Genomic DNA, 19,055 nt, shown 5'->3' with positions numbered 1-19,055 from the left:
GTCTGGGTAGATTAGAGAAACAAATCCACAGAAACTCATATGTATATAAGAGAGAGTTTTCTGTAAGAGTTAAGTGTACATTAAGAAACCATCCCAACCCAGGCCAGTCCAAGACCATCAATCTGACACTAGCCCATATATCCAACACAGATCTACAAAGTCCTCCTCAAACTCACAAAACACATGCAATAATGCCAAATGCAGGAGGAAAGTCAAATCAGTGAGTGTTTAAGCATCTCAGCGCTGGCAGGAGTCTCCACGCTGTTCTCCAGACCCAGGTCTCCATCTTTGCTGGTCCATGTGGCTTCTCCTCAGGGATGTCTCCCAGGAAGTGAGCTTTGCTAGGTGAGGCAAAGAACTAGCTAAGGCAGCCGCACACTGGTCAGACCATCCGAGAACAAGAGACCAGAGAATAAGAAAGGCGAGGCTCACCAAGCCATTTATCTCTGCCCTTTTAATTAATCCCATGTATTTATCGGCCAGGTTAGCACAATAAACCTTAACTATCACAGCAACTAACAACAACTTGTGCAAACCTCAGTCTTCCACAAATATAGGCCTCAGAATTCAATCCCTAAGTTAAACTTAATTTAATAGCAGTTTATTATAAATTAATGCAAGAATACAAAGTACAGGTTTCTTAATTTGCTGTCCGCAGCATGTACTCCTGATGCTGCAACACATCACAGGACCTCACTGGGGCTTCATGTACTTTCCTTTTCTCATTTCAAATTTGAAAATTTGTTAGAGTACACGATGTGTTGATGCACCAGTGCTACTCCTCCTTTGAAATAAAAACTTAAGCCCGCTTCTATTTGAAGGACAGAAGTTGCTAACTTTTTTAGCTGGGATGTGGATAGACCCTTACAAACAAGGAGAAAAACCTGAAAACAAAAACACCATTTCATGTTGGCTTGCTAGAGCATCATCATCCTTAAGCACTGTCTATAAACACCCAGGCCATGTTGCTCAGGGAGAGAGATTTTGATGAACAATGTCATCCTTAGTTCTATTAAATAAATATTTGTTCTCTGTTTTATTACTGTTTTAGTTGGAGACACACTGTCCAAATCACCCTGACTGCATAACCTAATTTAAATAGATAAGGCAGATTGTGGAGCACTTTTGTTTGTGTGTTTGTTTCAGACATACTCCCATAGGCTCCCAACCAGTAAATCCTTAAAAGAGCAGGAAGCCTCATCTTTATCCAAAGAAATGACTGGTTGATGTGGACTGTCAACCCTGTAGTTAGAAACATATATGTAAACCACTAAACAAACAGAACACAGGAAATAAACTAGTTTAATTGTGGGCAATGCATGCTGTATATGTAAATTTAAACATGTCTCATATCCTTTGGCTTGGTTCATTAGGCAACGTGTGGAATTTACAGGGTTACACAGGAGTAACATGTTCGGGGCGTTGAGTGTGGAAATACCCCTCTTAATGATTTTCTCTGTGACTGACCTATTGGCCACTCACATCACACACTGTGAGCCTCGCTTTGCTTTTCCAGTGGCTGCCTCCATGCTGATGGTAAACAAGCCAGGAAACCACCTTCCTGGCTGCGTCCTAGCTTGCCTGCCCTCAGGAAGGCCAGTGAGGCTTGGGGAATAACATCTCAGAGGGACAGGTGTACTCAATGGGATCAGGTTTTTCCTTGGTCATATAACCTATTAAAAATACTTTTACCACAGAACTCTGATCACTAGGACTCTGAGAACAGTGCAGTAGTAAGTCTGCACCAGACAGACATAAGTAGAAGAAACAGAGAAAACATAAATAAATGGAGACGTAGAATTATGGACACTCTATGTCTTTAGCTGTGCTGGGGTACAATGAGACACATCCTTGTGTTCAAAACTTCATCATACATTTGGAATACTGGTTATTCACACCATGACAGGGAGGTTTGGGGGAAATAGGGAGCTAAAAATATGAGTACATTAAAGGAGAGTATGTGTATATAATGTGAATTATATGCCAATAAAACAGTTAAAACACAAAGTAAAAGCTCAAGCTATTACCTCTCCTCCATGCATAGATGCATAGTCTTTTGTAGGTGCCATCAGTCAGATTCCAACTCACAGTAGAGCCATGTGGCAGGGCAAAGCTGCCCCACAGGATTTCTCAGGCTATTGTCTCTGCAGGAATGAATGGCCAGGTCTTTCTTCCACAGCACTGCTTTCAGTTAGCTCCTGAGAACTGCTTCATGTAGTGCCATCAGGGCGTCCTCCACACATACTCTGGCTTCCCATGACCTACTTCCCACGTTATAACTAGAGCATTCATTTGAAAGAGAAAACCATTTTGTGTCAAAGCCTTCCCTCTCCATCTCAGAATCAAAGCTCCAGTCACAATGATCTCTTAAATTCCCTGAAAATTGCCAGGCTCTCGCCTACCACATAATCATCCTGAATAGCCTTGGTGGCAGAGTAGCTATGTGTTGTGCTGATAATTACAGATCAGCAGTTCAAAATCATCAGCTGTTCCTCAATAGAAAGACGAGGGTTTCTATTCCATTGAATAGTCACAGTCCCAGAAACCCACAGGGGAAGTTCTAGCCTGTCCTAAGGGTTGCTGTGAGTCAGCCTTGAGTCCATGGCAGTGAATTTCTTTGAGTTTTGTTCTTATTTGTCTCCTAACTGGAGTCCTTGGATGGAACAGTCAATGCACGTGACTGATCAAGAGATTGGCAGTCTAAATTCACAAGCAACAACACCCTCAAGAAAGTCCTGGCATCGTACTTCAAAAATATAATGACCCTTGAAAACCCCAGGAAGGGTATCTTTCCTCTGTCACATGTGGGTCACTGAGATTTGGAATCCACTGGATGGCAACTGATTGTTTGACTTTGGGCTAACTAGCTGCTACTTAAGGAAACTGGATGGTGTAGTGCATTATGTATTGGGCTGATAAACACAAGGTCACCAGTTCAATGCCACCAGCTGCTCTGTGGGAGAACAATGAGACTATCTTTTGACAAAAAGAATTTCATAGGTTCCCAAATTTATTTGGCTAACTAGCCCTTACAGAAAAGTAATTATCACTCAGCACTTCTGTGGCAATTGAAAATTTCTGTAGGGTAGTCCATAACCTGGGATAAAGTATAGGTATCTGCTGTTGAAACCTCCCTGCATCATTCCAGTGATCCCAACCTCACCCTCAGGGGAGCGCTTTTACTCACTTTGGGGAACACTGATTTGCAGGCTCCGGAAATACCAGGGGGCATTTCTAAGTCTGTCTTAGAGGGTCCCAATAGTCAGAATTGACTTGTTGATGGTGGTGTGGTTTTAACTCCCACTCCTGCAGATCTCAGCGGCCATGTTGGTTCATCTGGAGTCACACTGAAGAAATCTCAGCCTTGGTACTTATTGACTGTATAAGTCTGGGAAAGTTCACCTAAGCGTCCTTACTGTTATGATTAAAGGATTCTGTCCCTTTCAAGTTTTTCTAACACATGGCCAGTTCCCCCATATGCTTCACTCTTCTTGTGAAATCCTATCTTGGGAAAAGCATATAGGTTTAGACTTATTTTATTGATAGTTCGGTTATAGAAAAGAATCCCTGGCTGGTGTGCACAATGTTTTACCTCACATAAAAATTACTTCTGAAAAATTTCTAGTTGGCATGTGAGATAAAGTTTATTGTGCCAACCTGGCTGACACATGTGGGATTAATTGAAGGGTGGAGGGATAAATGGCTCCGTGAGCCTTGCCATTCTAATTCTCGGGTTTCTTGCTTTCTGATGGTTGGACCAGGATGCAGTTACCTTAGCCAGTTCCCTTCTTCAACTGGCAAGGCTCATTCCTGAAAGACATCCCTGAGGAGAAGCCACATGGACCTACCCTGATGCAGCCCTGGTTGCTGGAGAAGCCATGTGGAGACCCCTGCCAGTGCTGAGATGCTTACATGCTCACTGATTTGGGTTTCCTCCTGCAGTCAGCCTTATTGCATATGTTTTGTGAGATGGAGGAGGACTTTATTGATTGGTGTTGGACGTACGGGCTAATTTTGGACTTGTTGGCTTTGGCAGCACTGGGTTGGGATGTTTTCTTGATGTGCACTTACCCTTTATATAAAACTCTCTTATTCATGTTTCTGTGGATTTGTTTCTCTAATGTACCCAGACTGAAACAATATGATAGTAGTTGTTTATTGTTAATGGAATAATGTACTGTAATCTGAAATTGCAGTGCTAAGTGTGTCATCGTGTCCTGATACACAGTCTTTAAAACATGGGAACACAGGTACAATATTTCATTCTTGACTCTGTGAGAGCTATCTCCAGGGATTGTAACAGAAGTTCTGTGTTTCCTGGATGTCTAACAAATAAGGTGGTGAATGATCTTGGTCTCTATTCAAATATAGAGAAATGATCCAACAAAAGTAATTTTGGCAAAGAAGGGTCTTATGAAACACTTTTTTTGTGTGTGGGTGGGTCAGGAGGGAGTCTGGAAATGAGACCATTTAGCCACCATAGTGGGCTTTTGAGGGAGGTATAATGCCATCTCCTGTTGGAATATTTGGGTGCATGTGATTTGTTCTCTGCTTTTGGTAAATATTGGGGTTGGGAGAACTGACCCATATTGAAGTGGTTCTCAAGCCTCGTTACACAGCATAATCACTTATAATGAAGGTTTAAAAAAAAAAAACAGTGGATCATACCACAATCCAAATCAATTAAACTACTGAGGTGAGAGCTAGGTGATTCCTGATAGCAGTTCATATGAAGAACTGATTTGTCCACTTGTGGAGAATTAGTCACTGCAACCTCATGAATAGCAACAGAACTCTGTCATATATACTACCAAAAATAAGACCTCAGTCCAGAACTCAACTCACTGCCAGTGAGTCGATGTCAACTCGTACTGACCCTATAGGACAGGATAGAAATGTCCCTCTGTGTTTCCAAGACTGTAACTCTTTAAGGGAGTAGAAAGCCCTGTCTTTCTCCCAAGGAACATTGGTGGTTTTGAAATGCTAATTAGTAGTTCATAGACCAATGCATAACTACTATGCCACCAGGGCTCTTTCTCAAGATATAAGGCACTCAAAATATGGTCAGGGAAGAACTACCAGCTCAAAGCAGAGTTGATCATAATGATATGAATGGAATAAGTCAGTTGAGACCTTCATTTGCTGATAGAGGATGTCTCAATGTGAGAAGAAACAGTGACAATTATTTAATCATTGAAACTCAGAATTTTGAAGTACTAATATAGAAAAACTAGAAGTCATAAAATATTACATGGAACTCATAAAGATCAATACGCTAGGTGTTAATGAGCTGAAACGGACTGATATCTGCCATTTTGAATCAGACAGTCAAACAGTTTGGTGTGCTGGGAATGACACATGCAAGTGGAATCACATTCATCTTCCTAAAGAACGTTTCAAGATCTACTTGAAGTACGATGCTATTGTGATCAAATACTATATATCTGCAGACAAGAAAATCTAGTCAATACGGTTATTTAAATTGTTGCACCAAGTACTAAACCTGATGATGAAGAATCTGATGGATTTTACCATCATCTTCAGTGTGAAATTGATCAAACACACAATCTGAATGCATGGATAATTATTGGCGATTGGAATTCAAAAGTTGGAAACAAAGAGGAAGGAATAATAATTGGAAAATATGGTCTTGGTGATAGAAATAAATCTGGAGATCACATGATAGAATTTTACAAGGCTAACAACTTGTTCATAGCAAATAGTTTGTGGGCACACACAGGAATCAAATTGACTACATTTGTGGGAAGAGAAGATGGAGAAGCTAAATGTCAGCCGCTAAAATCAGTCCAGTAGTCAGCTGTGGAACATGCCATCAATTGCTTGTAGCTAAGTTCAGATTCAACCTGAAGAAAATTACAACAGGCCCACGGGAGTCAAATACAACCTTGAGTCTATCTCACCTGAATATTGAGGTGTCAGGAACAGATATGACTCACTAAACACTAAGGATATCACCTAGAACATGAGGAAAGCAAAAGGTTATTGAAGAGACAGGAAAGAAAGGATCAAACTGGATGTCAGAAGAGACTCTGAAACTTGCTTTTAATCATGGAGTAGCTAAGGCACTTCATAAGAAATGATGTCAAAGAGCTGAACAGAAACTTTCAGAAAGCAGCCGGAGAAGTACTATAATGAAATGTGCAAAGACCTAGAGTGAGAAAACTAAAATGGAAGAACATGTTCACTATATCTTAAAATAACTGAAGAAAAACAAATCTGAGCTTTGAGGTGCTCTACTGAAATATTCTATGGGGTAAATATTGAATGATCCAGGAAGCATGAAGTGAAGATGGAAAGAATACACATTATTTTATCAAGAAGAATTAGTTGGCATTCCACCATTTCAAGAGGAAGGATATAAACAAGACCCAACAGTACTAATGGAAGATATTCAAGCCACACTGACGGAATTAGCCAAAACCAGTTACCAAGAATTGACTGAATTCAATTTAAAAAGTTTCAACAAATTGATGAAGCACTGGAAGCATTGGTGGAATGATGTTTTGGGGTTCTGGGACCCTGCTGGAATGACCCTCTGAGGGATCCATGACCCCACCAGAATGATGCTATTTGGGGTCCGGATCAAACCAGAATGATGATCTAGGAGTCTGGGACTTGCCAGAAAAAATTGTTGGCGTATCTGAGACCTCTCCAGAAAGTTGTTCTCCCACCAGAGAGATCCTCTGGGGGACTGGACCCCTCCGGAACCATCATCCACTAAGTGCATGCTTCTATGGGGGTGCCGAAAACCCCCTTCCCTCAAGTATACCTCTTGAAATATTCCTGCTCCACAACGCTCCATTCACCTACTCTCAGCACAGACTGGTGCCGACAAAAATTAAGAACAATTATTGTTAGTAGGCATTGTGTTTGGTCCTAGAGAATCTTTATAATAAAAGACTTACTTGAAGCATAAACTATCCAGAGCAAGACAAACTATTTAGTAATAAATGTCAAGTTTATAAATAATGTACTATAGTGGAGCAGAGGAGTGAACTTTGCATAAGATGTGAGAAGGCTAAACATTTAAACTGAGACCTGAGCAAAAAATGACCCAGGTACAAATCTGATGTTTTGATGGATTGGTACACTGATTATTATCCAGAGGCAATATTCTACAACTCATCTACAGATTCAACCTAATTCCTCTCCAGGTTTGTTTTTCCAGAAAATGACAAGCTGATTCTAAAATTTTTATGGACATGTGACAGTTTTAGTATAGCCCAAATAATCTTGAAATACAATAAAATATAGGTGGAAAATGCACATTGCCTGATATGAAAATTTACTAAAAATCTATAGTAATTAAGACTGGGTAGCAGTGACATAAAGGTAGACATATTAATGGAATATAATTGAAAGTCTAAAAATTCAAACTCATACATCCATAGCTAATTGACTCAAAAAGAGTACACAGAGAAGTCACTGTGATTTCAGCAAATGCTGTCAAACCACTAGATACAGGAAAAAAGAATGCGTTTTGACTCCCACCTTGCACCATATGCAAACACTAACTCAAAATAGATCTAAGACCTAAATGTAAGAGCCAAATTTATAAAACCCTTAATAGAAAGCATATACATAAATGTTTGTGACCCTGGATTAGGGAATGGTTTCTTAAGATATCTTGCATTTTAAGCAATTATGACATCTTAAACATAAGCAGCCCAATTTCAACATAAGTTGAACTTCATCAAAATTAAAGTCCCTTATAATTGGAAAGACACAATCAAGAAATTTAAAAAGGCAACCTACATCAGTTACTATTCATGAGATACCTAATAATCTTGTATTCAGAATATATAAAGAAATGTTATGTCAAAAACTAAAACTCAACAAATTAAAAATTAGTCAAGAAGTTAGTCACTACTCTAAAGATACAAGTATGTTAAATATAAACTATATAACTCTATTATAGATTTAGTCTAAAATTTCTGTAAATTGTTTGAAACTGAAAAATATTAAAATGAGTCTACAAGAACTAAAATAATATTCCGAGGCTATCCAATCTGAATTTAGGTAACATTTAAAGAAGAGACTTAATGGAATGGACACTAATGGCCTGATGAGCTGGGATGTGGGGGGGGGTTGATATTAAGAACATCATATGTGAAGGAAGCAAAAGTTCATTAAAGACAGAAAAGCAAGAAAAAAAATCAAAGTGGATATCAGAAGAGACATTGAAATTGCTCATTACTTAGAGTAGCTAAGGCAAATGGAAGAAATGATGGAGTTAAAGAGCTGAACAGATAATCTCAAAGGGCTGCTCAGGAAGACAAAGTATTAAAGAATTAATCAGTTTTTCACCTTATATGCTACCAAGTCCTGCCAGCCACCTTCACCCCCATCTGCCCCAACCCCAAATGGCTCTGATAACGCCCATCAGCCCCCACTACAATCCCTAGGCCACAGCCACATTCTTGAACTATCCAAACAACTTCCCCACAGCTCTCCCTGCATCCACACCTGCACCCCTTCTCCAAGTACCTGCACCAGGCTCCACTCTGAAGCCCCAGTGATATACCTCATGCTGCCATGGCCATGTCACTGCTCTGCTCAACTCCCTCCAAAGGTTCCCTACCCTCATCAGGAAGCTGGATGAGTTCTGGAAGGCTGGTTAGCACCAGGAATGGCTGACCTGTGCTAGCTCCTTCTTCTTGTCCTTTCAAATGTCGGTATCCCTGAGACATTTGAAAGGGAGGACAGGCCCCAACAATTTTCCTTGACCTTCATCCTTAGGTGTAAGTGTCCCATGGCCTCATTTCCACTCAGTCCAGCATCACTATGATGTGTGTGTATGCCTCTGCAGCACGGATCACATCAGCAGCCAGACTGCCTGCCAGACCTGCACTGAGTTGCTTAACCCACAAAGATCTGGCTCACTTTAGAAACGCACCACTAGGAGCTCAGTGAGGCTCAAGGACTTTCCCAAGGAAATCAGCTAATGAATATAAGCACTAGAATTAGATCTCAATTCTGACTGTAGGGCCTATCAGCCTACACAGATATGTTGAAGGCTTTTGTTGCTACACAGGAGCTGGCATCTAGAAAGTACAGTGTGAACCTTCATGGAATCAACAAGACCAGGTCTATGCACATGAATCACCCTACACACTCAGGCAGAGACTGGAACAGAACTTCTCCCTAGTGAGATATCAAAGTTTATTGGTGGTTAATAGGGTCAGTATGCAGAAAGTGGGGGGTGGAAAGTAGAGGTGATGGAAAAACTACAAGGATCATGGAATGTTACCTTTCACCAGAGTTTTATAATTGCTGTCAATAAGGCTTAAACCTGTAAATAACTGAACAGGCAAAAGTTGTGAGATAGATACAAGGGGCCTTCAAAAGTTTGTGGGAAACTTCCATTATTTTCAGATTTGTTTGGAGTCATCACTGGGGCTTTTTCTTATTCTGGTTTCTTTGTTGGTCCGCTTTTGCACCTGCATGACCAGGTCCAGTGCCTTCTTGAAAGCTGGAATGACATGGTCCACTGGGGTGAGTGGTGTCCCCAGGTCCCATACTCACTGAAGGCACATCTGTCAACACCTGTAGTTGTTCAGGAGCCAGCAGACCCCCCGCCCACTCCCCAGCCCCGAAACCCCACACCCCCTTGCAACCAGCCCCACCTTGCAAGTAATTGGGAAGCATGTCTACAGTGGGTTCTACTTTGTTGTCAATTTTCTCCAGGTGGTAGTCTGACAGCTTGGCCATCTCGAGAGAGCTTAAGTCAGGTTGGCCCTTGCTGCGACACAGAGGAAAAAGACCCAGACAGTTCATTAACTGCCAGTCAACGTAGCAAGTTATTCCTGGGGTCCTGACTCAGGTAAGGAATGCAAATGCCTGCATAAGATGCCCACATCCTGCTTCCTGATCCTTACCCAGGAGGTCCCCAAGCATTAACTACATCACGAAGCTGAGTGTCAGCTTTATTTCTTGACCCTGTATGCTACCAAATCTTGCCAGCCACCCCCCTCTATCATCTGCCGCAACGCAAAATGGCTCCGGATATTTCCTGTCAGCCCCCACTACAATCCTTATGCCACGGCCACACCTCCTTAAACTATCCCAACAAGCTCCCCACTGCTCTCCCTGTATCCACGCCTGCCCCCTTTCTCCAAGTACCTGCACCAGGCTCCACACTGGAGCCCCAGTGATATACCTCATGCTGCCATGGCCATGTCACTGCTCTGCTCAACTCCCTCCAAAGGTTCCCTGCTCTCATCAAGAAGTAGGATGAGTTCTGGGAGGCTAGTTAACACCAGAACCTGGCTGATCTGTGCCAGCTCCTTCTCCTTGTCCTTTCACATGCCTGTGCCCCTGAGGCATTTGGAAGGGAGGACAGGCCCCAGCAATGTTCCTGCACTTTCATCCTCAGCTGTCAGTGTCCCATGACCTTCATTTCCACTCAGCCGAGCTTCATTAGGATGTGTGTGCATGCCTCTGGGCGGCACAGATCACAGCAGCGGCCACCGAGTGCATGCCACACCCTGCACTGAGTCACTTAACCCTCAAGTGCAAACATCTGGCCCACTTTAGAGAGGAACCACTAGAGGCCCAGTGAGGCTCAAAGACTTTCCCAAGGAAATCAGCTAATGAATAGAAGCACTAGAATTTGATCTCAATTCTGACTGTAGGGCCTATCAGCCTACACAAACATGTTGCAGGGCTTTTGTCTCTACACAGGAGCTGGCATCTAGAAAGTACAGTGTGAACCTTCATGAAATCAACAAGAACAGGTCTATGCACATGAATTACATTCCACACTCAGGCAGGGACTGGAGCAGAACTTCCACCGGGCCAGGGGGCTGTAGGAAGTCCCATGTGGCATGGTGATGAGCTTTCCTAGACCCACTAGATTGGGAGGTGGAGAATTAAGACTACAGTAGAGAGCAGGTGTCCTGGTGTCTGGTGGGTTGCATGCTGTGCTTCTAACCACAAAGCCATCAGCTGGAAACCACTGGCTGGAAAAAGATGAGGCTTTCTACTCCTGTGAAGAGTTACAGTCTGGGAAACTCCCACCCTGTCCAAAGGGTCGCTGGGTCAGAATCACTGGCAGTGAGTTTTCAGGGGAGTACTGCCTCTTGTCATGCCAGCACGTTTTCAAGGAATGGCGTGGAACACCAGGCCAGCCCCTCAGTCTCTCGCTAGCTGAGCCACACCCCACCTGGATGATCTCCTTGAGCAACTCTACGGCCTCCTTCAGGTCCCAGATCTGGGCCATGGCTTCCTTAAAGCTGGAACTTTTCCTAAAATTCAAAACCTAAACAAAAAGAACCCCCCAAACCAAGCAACATACGCAGGGAAATCATTAGAATAAGGATAAAATGACTCCAGGTGGGAATACACAGTTACAATGGAGTCAGCATACATCTAAACATAGGGCAAGCTACTAGAAACTGCTTCAAATGCAACAGAAATTTCCCTCTGGGCAACAAGCAGGAGCAGCTCCCACACTCCCCCACACTAACATATTTACAGAAATATGGATCCAGTTCAATTGCCTGGATGTCTTTTACTGGCTACTTTCTCTGCATGAAAAGCAATTCATTATTGATGGCAATTTTCTCCTGTCCTCTTAAAGAAACCTTCTCTCCAGCTGTCTGTCCTCCACTAAGAAGCTTTCCTCCAGCTTCTTTCTACTGTTACATACAAACAAACAGGGTTTTGTAAAAATTAAAGAAGCAACATGCAAAATTTTTGAAGAGTGTATGTGGCATCGGGGGATCTTCCGTACTTGAGGGGTCTTGCCCTTCTTTGGAGACTTATATGCTTTCGCAAAGAAAGACTGGCCCTCTCTTTGCTTGAGTTCCGACTCACTAAACCCCCATCTTTGTACAGCTGGGCCTGTCTCTTTCTCCTTTTTCTTGCCACGTGCCATACTGTTGACTGATAGCCACCAACCTGGGTCACCTCCCTTGAAGCCCCCAGTCCTGGACTTACCCTAGCAACCTGGGAATGCCAATCATGTCTCAATGCGCGGTGGGTGCACTGGAATATCACATTAACACCCTAAAGGGTGAGCGCGCTCCCTGCCCTACCGGCTGTCAAGAATGAGCCAGGGAGTTTCCAGACTGGGTTCACCCCTCCCTCTCCCCTTCACTACTCCTGGAGAAGACACCACACAGGGGACAAGACTAGGCAAACCTAAGGAGGTAGCCCTAAAACGTTTTGTGCTCCAGCTACAGCCACTCGCTTCCTGAATAGCATTCACTTCGTGGTGAGAGAAGCAACAGACCCACGGCTCACCTGTGAGCTGAAGACATTCTAGGAGTCTCAGGGAGGAGGCACCACTGTGTGAAAGGAAACAATGGAGGGGGCGAGACACGCAAAATTCCCGCAGTGAATCAGGAACACCGGCGCCCAAAGCCCCAGTCTGGGATCTTCCTTTCTCCAACAGGAATTCTCCCCAGGAACCCCAACCAATCCCAAAACTGGGGGATGGAACCAGCCCCCGGGACATCCTCCCACATCTCACCACACGAGGGGCGCTGACGGAGCGGGCGAGGGGGAAGAAGGACGCTTGCACCCCAGCCAGGCTGCTGTGTGCACCAGGGTCACCCCAAACTGGTCACCGCGCTACCCCTCACCTGGCGTATACTTTAACTTCCATGTGGTGCTTATGCATGTCTGAGAGTGAGAAAATAAACCACTACATCACCGGTCTAGTTTTGGACTGTTGTTGATAAGGACACTACCTTCTATGGTAAAAATGAAACAGTATGTTCTATAAAATGGAAGGAAAAAAAACAAAAGCCTAAGGAGCTTTTACTCTGCTCTCTATTGTTCTATGACAGGTCTGACTTTATTGTTCTTTTAAATGTATGTTCTTATTCATAAACGTAAAACCTTTGTGTGTTTGTGTATTTGAAAACTGAAGGTAAATACAATAGTAACATCACATTAAAAGTGGTGCTTGGTAAAGTAGAGGGGCAGCAAAAAGAAGAAAACTTTTTAGAGTGACAAAGGCTCAAACAATGGGCTCAATTATGATGATGGTATAGGACAGGCAAGTGTTTCTTCCTGTGGTACACAGGGTAACTATAATTTAGAACTCACTTAATGACACCAAACAATTGCAACTTCCATTGTACACTGGCTCTGAGTATAAGAAGTACTAAAATGTTAGAGTATTTTTTAAAATAAGCATTAACGTAATAATCATTCAGAACCATTGTTGAAAACATATAATCATGGTTTTAAAATATATAAATTCAAGATGAATCAAGAGTTAAGGACAATATTGAACAACTGTAGATGTGCATGAGAACATTATTTTTTTATTTTCATGCACGAGAAACTTTAATACAAAATTGTACAACTGCAGAGAATGTGGGGTAAAAGCATTTAAAAACACGCTCTACAACAGGATATATTATACTGGTGTTTTAGCAACACAGTAACAAATTTGATGATTTCATGACTCTAATTAATTGAGGAGAATGATTACATCATACACCCTAACAGTTTATGTACAGATTTGTGGAAATGGGATGGATTGAGTTAGAGAGCGCCTATCCCTGCCTTTGAGTTCATATTTCACCTTCACTGAGTGGGATTATTACCAGGGATGCAAGGATGTTTCAACATTAGAAAAAATATTAATATAACTGACTACATAAACAGGAGAAAATTATGAACCCTCTGATCATGTTAATAGATGCAGAAAAGATATAATGCAATATCCAACACCCATTCCTGATAAAAACACTCAATAATATGGAAATGGAAGGGAGAGACCTCAACACAACAAATGTATTAAAGGAACCACTGTTTTTTAAGGACAATTAGATGGCTGGAACTTCCTGGAAATAAGACACTTGTGTACACAGCAAGATTGCATCGAAAGAGTAATACAGAACCCACAGATTGGGAGGAATACATCTTTAGCAATGAGGAGATGGAGACAGAGGGGGAGGGGAAGAGGAGGAGCAGAAGACAGCTGTGGCATTTTCAGGAAACTCTAATTTATATGCTCACCTGAGCATGCACCAGGGAAAAGGAGGCTGGAGTCTGGATGGTCTAGCATAGGGAGCAGAGCCTGAAATCAGTGAGGAGGAAGTTTTGTGAAGCCTCTTTCCATTGTGGCTCTTGAGTCTACAAGGCTTAGGCCTCTTCTTTGATTTGCATGTGTCTTCCTGTCATGGTTTGTGTGTTGTTGTGTTTCAAATGCAGGCAGGGTCACCCAAAATGAACAGGTTTCAGCAGGGCTTCCAGACTATGCAACTAAGAATGAATCAGTTGCCACTCCAGGTGCTGAAGCTCACCTCTCCCTCTTGGCCCCTCCCTCCCCATCTCTTCCAGGTCACACCCTTTAGGACAGACTCCACCCCACCCCCTACCTAGGTGATGCAATTTCCTGTTGAACCTACTTCCTCTGACTGAGAAGGTTCAGAGTGAGCTTCCCACAAAGGTAGGTGAGTCTCTATGTTTCTATGTGGATTCCATGCATGGAGTCCCCTGCAGGGTGACGCCTCAGCAGTGTCTTGGTTCCTGAGGACGTTACAATTCCCACATCCTGTTGGCCCCAGTTCCAGGACGCCACGATCCCCTGGGACGTTTCCATTTAAATCCTTTCAGAGCTGGGTACAGGCCACAGAACATTCACACATGGGAATACTCTGCCTCCTTTATCCTGTCCAGAACCCCTCATGCACCCTCACCCCTCAATCCAGAAAGGCCCGATTGGGGGTAGGTTCTTGTCTAGTGTCCGTTCCCTCCATATCAGGTGTCAGGCATGAGAGCAAGGGACTCGAGTGACCTTTACCAAAAGGAAAGGCCAGCCTTGCAGTCATTATGCCACCCCATGATGACTGAGGTCTGTATTAGAGCTTAACTTCCCAGTACCTTGTTTGCAAAAGGGTGCCATAGCAGTCACAGCCCCAAACACGGGCACAGTTTAAGTCCTCGCATAGAGTAAACCTCCACTGAGTGTGTTCTGCCCAGGAACCAAGGCTGTAGGTAATCTGGCCCTGAGGCAGAGGGCTTTGGAGAGTGGATTACTTTTACCTCTCCAGGCAGCCCAAGGAGGGGCAGTCTCTCTTGGAGGTTTGCATGTGTGTCCTTGATGGAGGTCACCAAACAGTATAGGGGGTCTCCGAGTCAGGAACCATGTCCTATCAGCCTTGCCCTGACTGCATTTGTCAGGAGGCCCTGGACCCATCTTGTAAGCCCGCTATCTAAGGATGGAAGTGTCTGTCATTGTGATGTATTCATTGATCACTAATCATGCTTTTGTGGCAATTTCCTTTGCCCTGACCCACTCCCACAACCTCTTTAATTCACATCTAAATTGTGAACCTGGGAAGCCATTTCCACCTCCTGTTGGTGGCTTCCCTCATCCAGATAGATGATTTGTGTCTTTGCTTTGTCTTTGTCTCTTAAGATTTAACAAATATTCTCTTTAAACTGTGTTTAAAATGGGGTCTCCTTTTTACTCTAAAACATCTTGACTGTGTGTGCTTCCTTAATCATTTCTGCCCATCGGAAACTAGCTTGGGCTCTGTTTTAGATTGCAAAAGGGACACCAATCGCAAATAAAATTTAAGGAGAACTTTTATTAATGATTAGAAATAATTTGGTGGAGGATTTAATCTATGGGGATACGCTTCAAATGGACTTTAGGCATGCACTGCCTTCCACAGCCCATTACTAACTGGGGTGCTAAGACTTTTATCTCTAATACAGCTCCTGGGTTTTGTCTCTGCTGATGCTGTACCTTTCCACTTGGAGTGTGAAGAGCACCTCAGCTCAGAGATTGGTTGTGTTAATGGCTCATCCCTCTTTATCACGGCACTCTTCTACCCGTGCCACCACCCCCTTATCTTCCCTTGTGACTCGTAAAGCATTGCTGGCCCGGATTTAACGTCCACTCATTTTATTAATAGGGAACTTTGCTTTCCTTTATCATCCTTTTGATTTAGAGAATCCAGCAAATATTTTATTTGTTTTCAGGTCCTTTTGTGTATCAGTCTGGAGAAAGAATAGTTTTTCTTCAACTGTAAAGGGTTTCAGTTTTGAAAATCCAGAGGGCAGTTCTACACTGCCCTATAAGGTCACTATGAGTCACAATTGACTCGATGGCAGTGAGTTTTGGTTTTGTGCATTAATATTATCTTTTAGTGACACACGCCTTCAAGGTAAGCACTTTTTTGGCTGTTTTATTTTCACAGTGACATGGTATTTAAAGCATTCACTTATCAGTTACCCTAGTGGGTACAGACAATGTTTCATTGAACCCAATTCTAATTATGTAAACTCATTGAATCCTTTTGATGTATTGATTTCATCTGTTAACGGTTCCTTCTTCAATTTGTTTGATTTGACTGTGTAAGAACTGTGTCCTACTAAGGTTAGCTCCTCATTGTAAAAAATTGGGTCACAATTATTCCTAATACAAGGTAACTTTCAGATATATAATTCTTATATATAGTAAGATATCGTCTTATTTAAAATAAAGTTACATTTTCTCTCTCCCACTGCATGGGAATACTTAATTGTTTTAACCTTTTATCCAAGTATTCTTGATAAAAGGCTTGTTTTCTTCACTGCTTTATTGTTCACAGGTGCACTCTGGTGCACTCTGTTTGCGATGCCATAGGACCTTAAACTCTTCCTTGTGGTTTCTAGGCTATAATTAATGTGACCAGATTGCCACATCGTGGGACACAACTGTTTACATTTCATGGCACTGCTATACATTTACTGTAGCAGTAGGACTTCTTCACTAAGTTATTTAGATATGCAAATTCTCAGTAGGCTTACATGTTTTTCACTATGGGCACAGTGATTCTTAATGAAAATTATTTTTGCGTTTCTGATTTAGTCATTTTTCAACATAAAATCAATTTGTGTCCATAGACATGGATATGCTTTCATCATGTTTAGTTTTCCCTTTGGTTAGGTGCCATGTCATGTTAATTCCACCTCATGGCAACTTCATGTGTTATAGAGCAGAACAATTCCATAGCGTTTCTGGAGTATCATTTGTGGAAACAGATCTCTAGTCCTGTTGTCCACATAATGCAGGCTGAATTTAACATATCAACCCTCAGTGGAACAGTCTAGCTCAAGCTGTTTGTGTCACCTGCAAACCTTCATTTTCCTTAACCCCAAAAAGCAAACTCACTGCCACAATGTCAATTCTCACTCATCGTGTTCCTATGTAGATGTCTGAGATTCAAACTCTACACAGGAACCACCAGCCTCATTTTCTTTTACAGATCTGCTGGTGGAGTTGAACTGCCAGCCTTGAGGGTAGCAAATGAAGCCAGGATTCTCCCCCACCCCTAGAAATTAACCCGGCCAAACAGATGCCATCAAACCCACACCAACTCCTGCAGACTCCATGTGTGTCAGAGCACAGGGATGTTGCAGAGGGATTTCAGTGACTGGTTTCTCAAGTGCATCACCCAGGCTTTCTTCCCTGGAGACTCTGAGTAGACACACACTTTGAATCTCTCCATGAACACCTATCCATGGTAACCATTATCATGCTCAGGGACATCAAAAACTAAGCCAGGCACACATGCGTGGATATGCACACATGCCAGAACCTATGTAACCTGGCATTCTATCCAAGAAGGAAAACTCAAAACTATACAATGAAGTAGAATTTTTAACTATAACATGAGAAACCACCCTTTTGAATATGCAAAATTTGCAGGACTAAGAAAAATTAAGCTATTCTGTTAATTTTCAGCTCTCACAATTCTCTATGTGAATTGTACAGATATACTGTAACCTAACTGGTCTCTTTACCATAGCTAGAGAATAAAATTAATATAAATTTTTATAGGTCTTCAAGAGAGACACTCTATGTAAATTTCTTAATATTCTTTCTGAGTTTTCATGGAAGATGAACAGGTTTATTAAAGACTTTTAAGATGTATAATTGAGGAATTATAAAATATTTATTACATTATTCTGTTTAACATGATAATACTACAGTCTTTCACATTTTCTATTAGGAACAGATATGCAGAGGCTTTAAAAGGATCATGTATAAATTCCATTATCTTTATTCCATTTTTCCATGATCTTTTTGAAACCCACTTGTGCATTCATGGCATGAAAGACTGACTACCAATGAGCTCCTTATATTTAAATTAGATAATAATTTGATAAATAGCCATCATTTGGCGCACCATTTGATTCTGTATGGTGACCATATGTGGTTTCAGAGTAAATCTATACTCAGTAAGATTTTTAATGGATAACTTCTGAAGGTATTTTCTCCTGGAACAAATTCTTTTGTTCTGTCTCTTAGTTAATTCCATCACATCCTTCAAATCACAGTTTTCAATGAATTCAATTAATTAGACTATTAAGGGCATAGGGTGAAAACCACCACTAAACAGAATGACCCCATAGGCAGGAACATAGAATGATTTCACAGTAGAAATCAACTGAGAGCATACTTACCTATGTGTACCTACCCCCTGTTTTGAGGACAGATGTTTGCTCTGGTCCTAACTAAATTAATTAGAGACATTGAAAACAATACCTTTCATATTGTTAGCTGCCATCTAGTTTTCTCCAGTTTATAAGAACACGATGCACCCATGGGGATGTAGTGGGTTATGTGTTGGATTGCTAACCACACGATCAGCAATTCAAAACCATTAACTGGTTGCAGTTTCAGAAACACACAGGGCGTTTTGTACTCTGCCCTATAGAGACTTTATATGTCAGAATTGACTCAATGACAGCTCATTGTTTTTTAATGGGCAACAGAACAAAACCATGCCGTGACCTCAGTATTCTGAGCTCAATCTGGTTACTTTTTTTCTTGAGGATTGGAATGGTGACTTTGGGCTCTTCACATATTGGTCATAAACCTGAGAGTCCTCAATTGCATTTCTTCTAACTATTGCCTCTTTTGTTTTACTTTTTTGCTAGTGTTTCTTCATGATCCATTTATTTTTCCAGTGTGGGAATTTCCATGTATACTTATTGTTAATGAGCTTTTCATTTCATATATAAAATATTCATATATAATCATGTATAAACCACTTTATTTTTGCCACCTTCCATGA

The sequence above is a fragment of the Tenrec ecaudatus genome, chromosome 3 (assembly GCF_050624435.1).
Source record: "Tenrec ecaudatus isolate mTenEca1 chromosome 3, mTenEca1.hap1, whole genome shotgun sequence".
Lineage (NCBI taxonomy): Eukaryota > Metazoa > Chordata > Mammalia > Afrosoricida > Tenrecidae > Tenrec > Tenrec ecaudatus.
Note: the sequence above shows the minus strand (reverse complement) of the source record.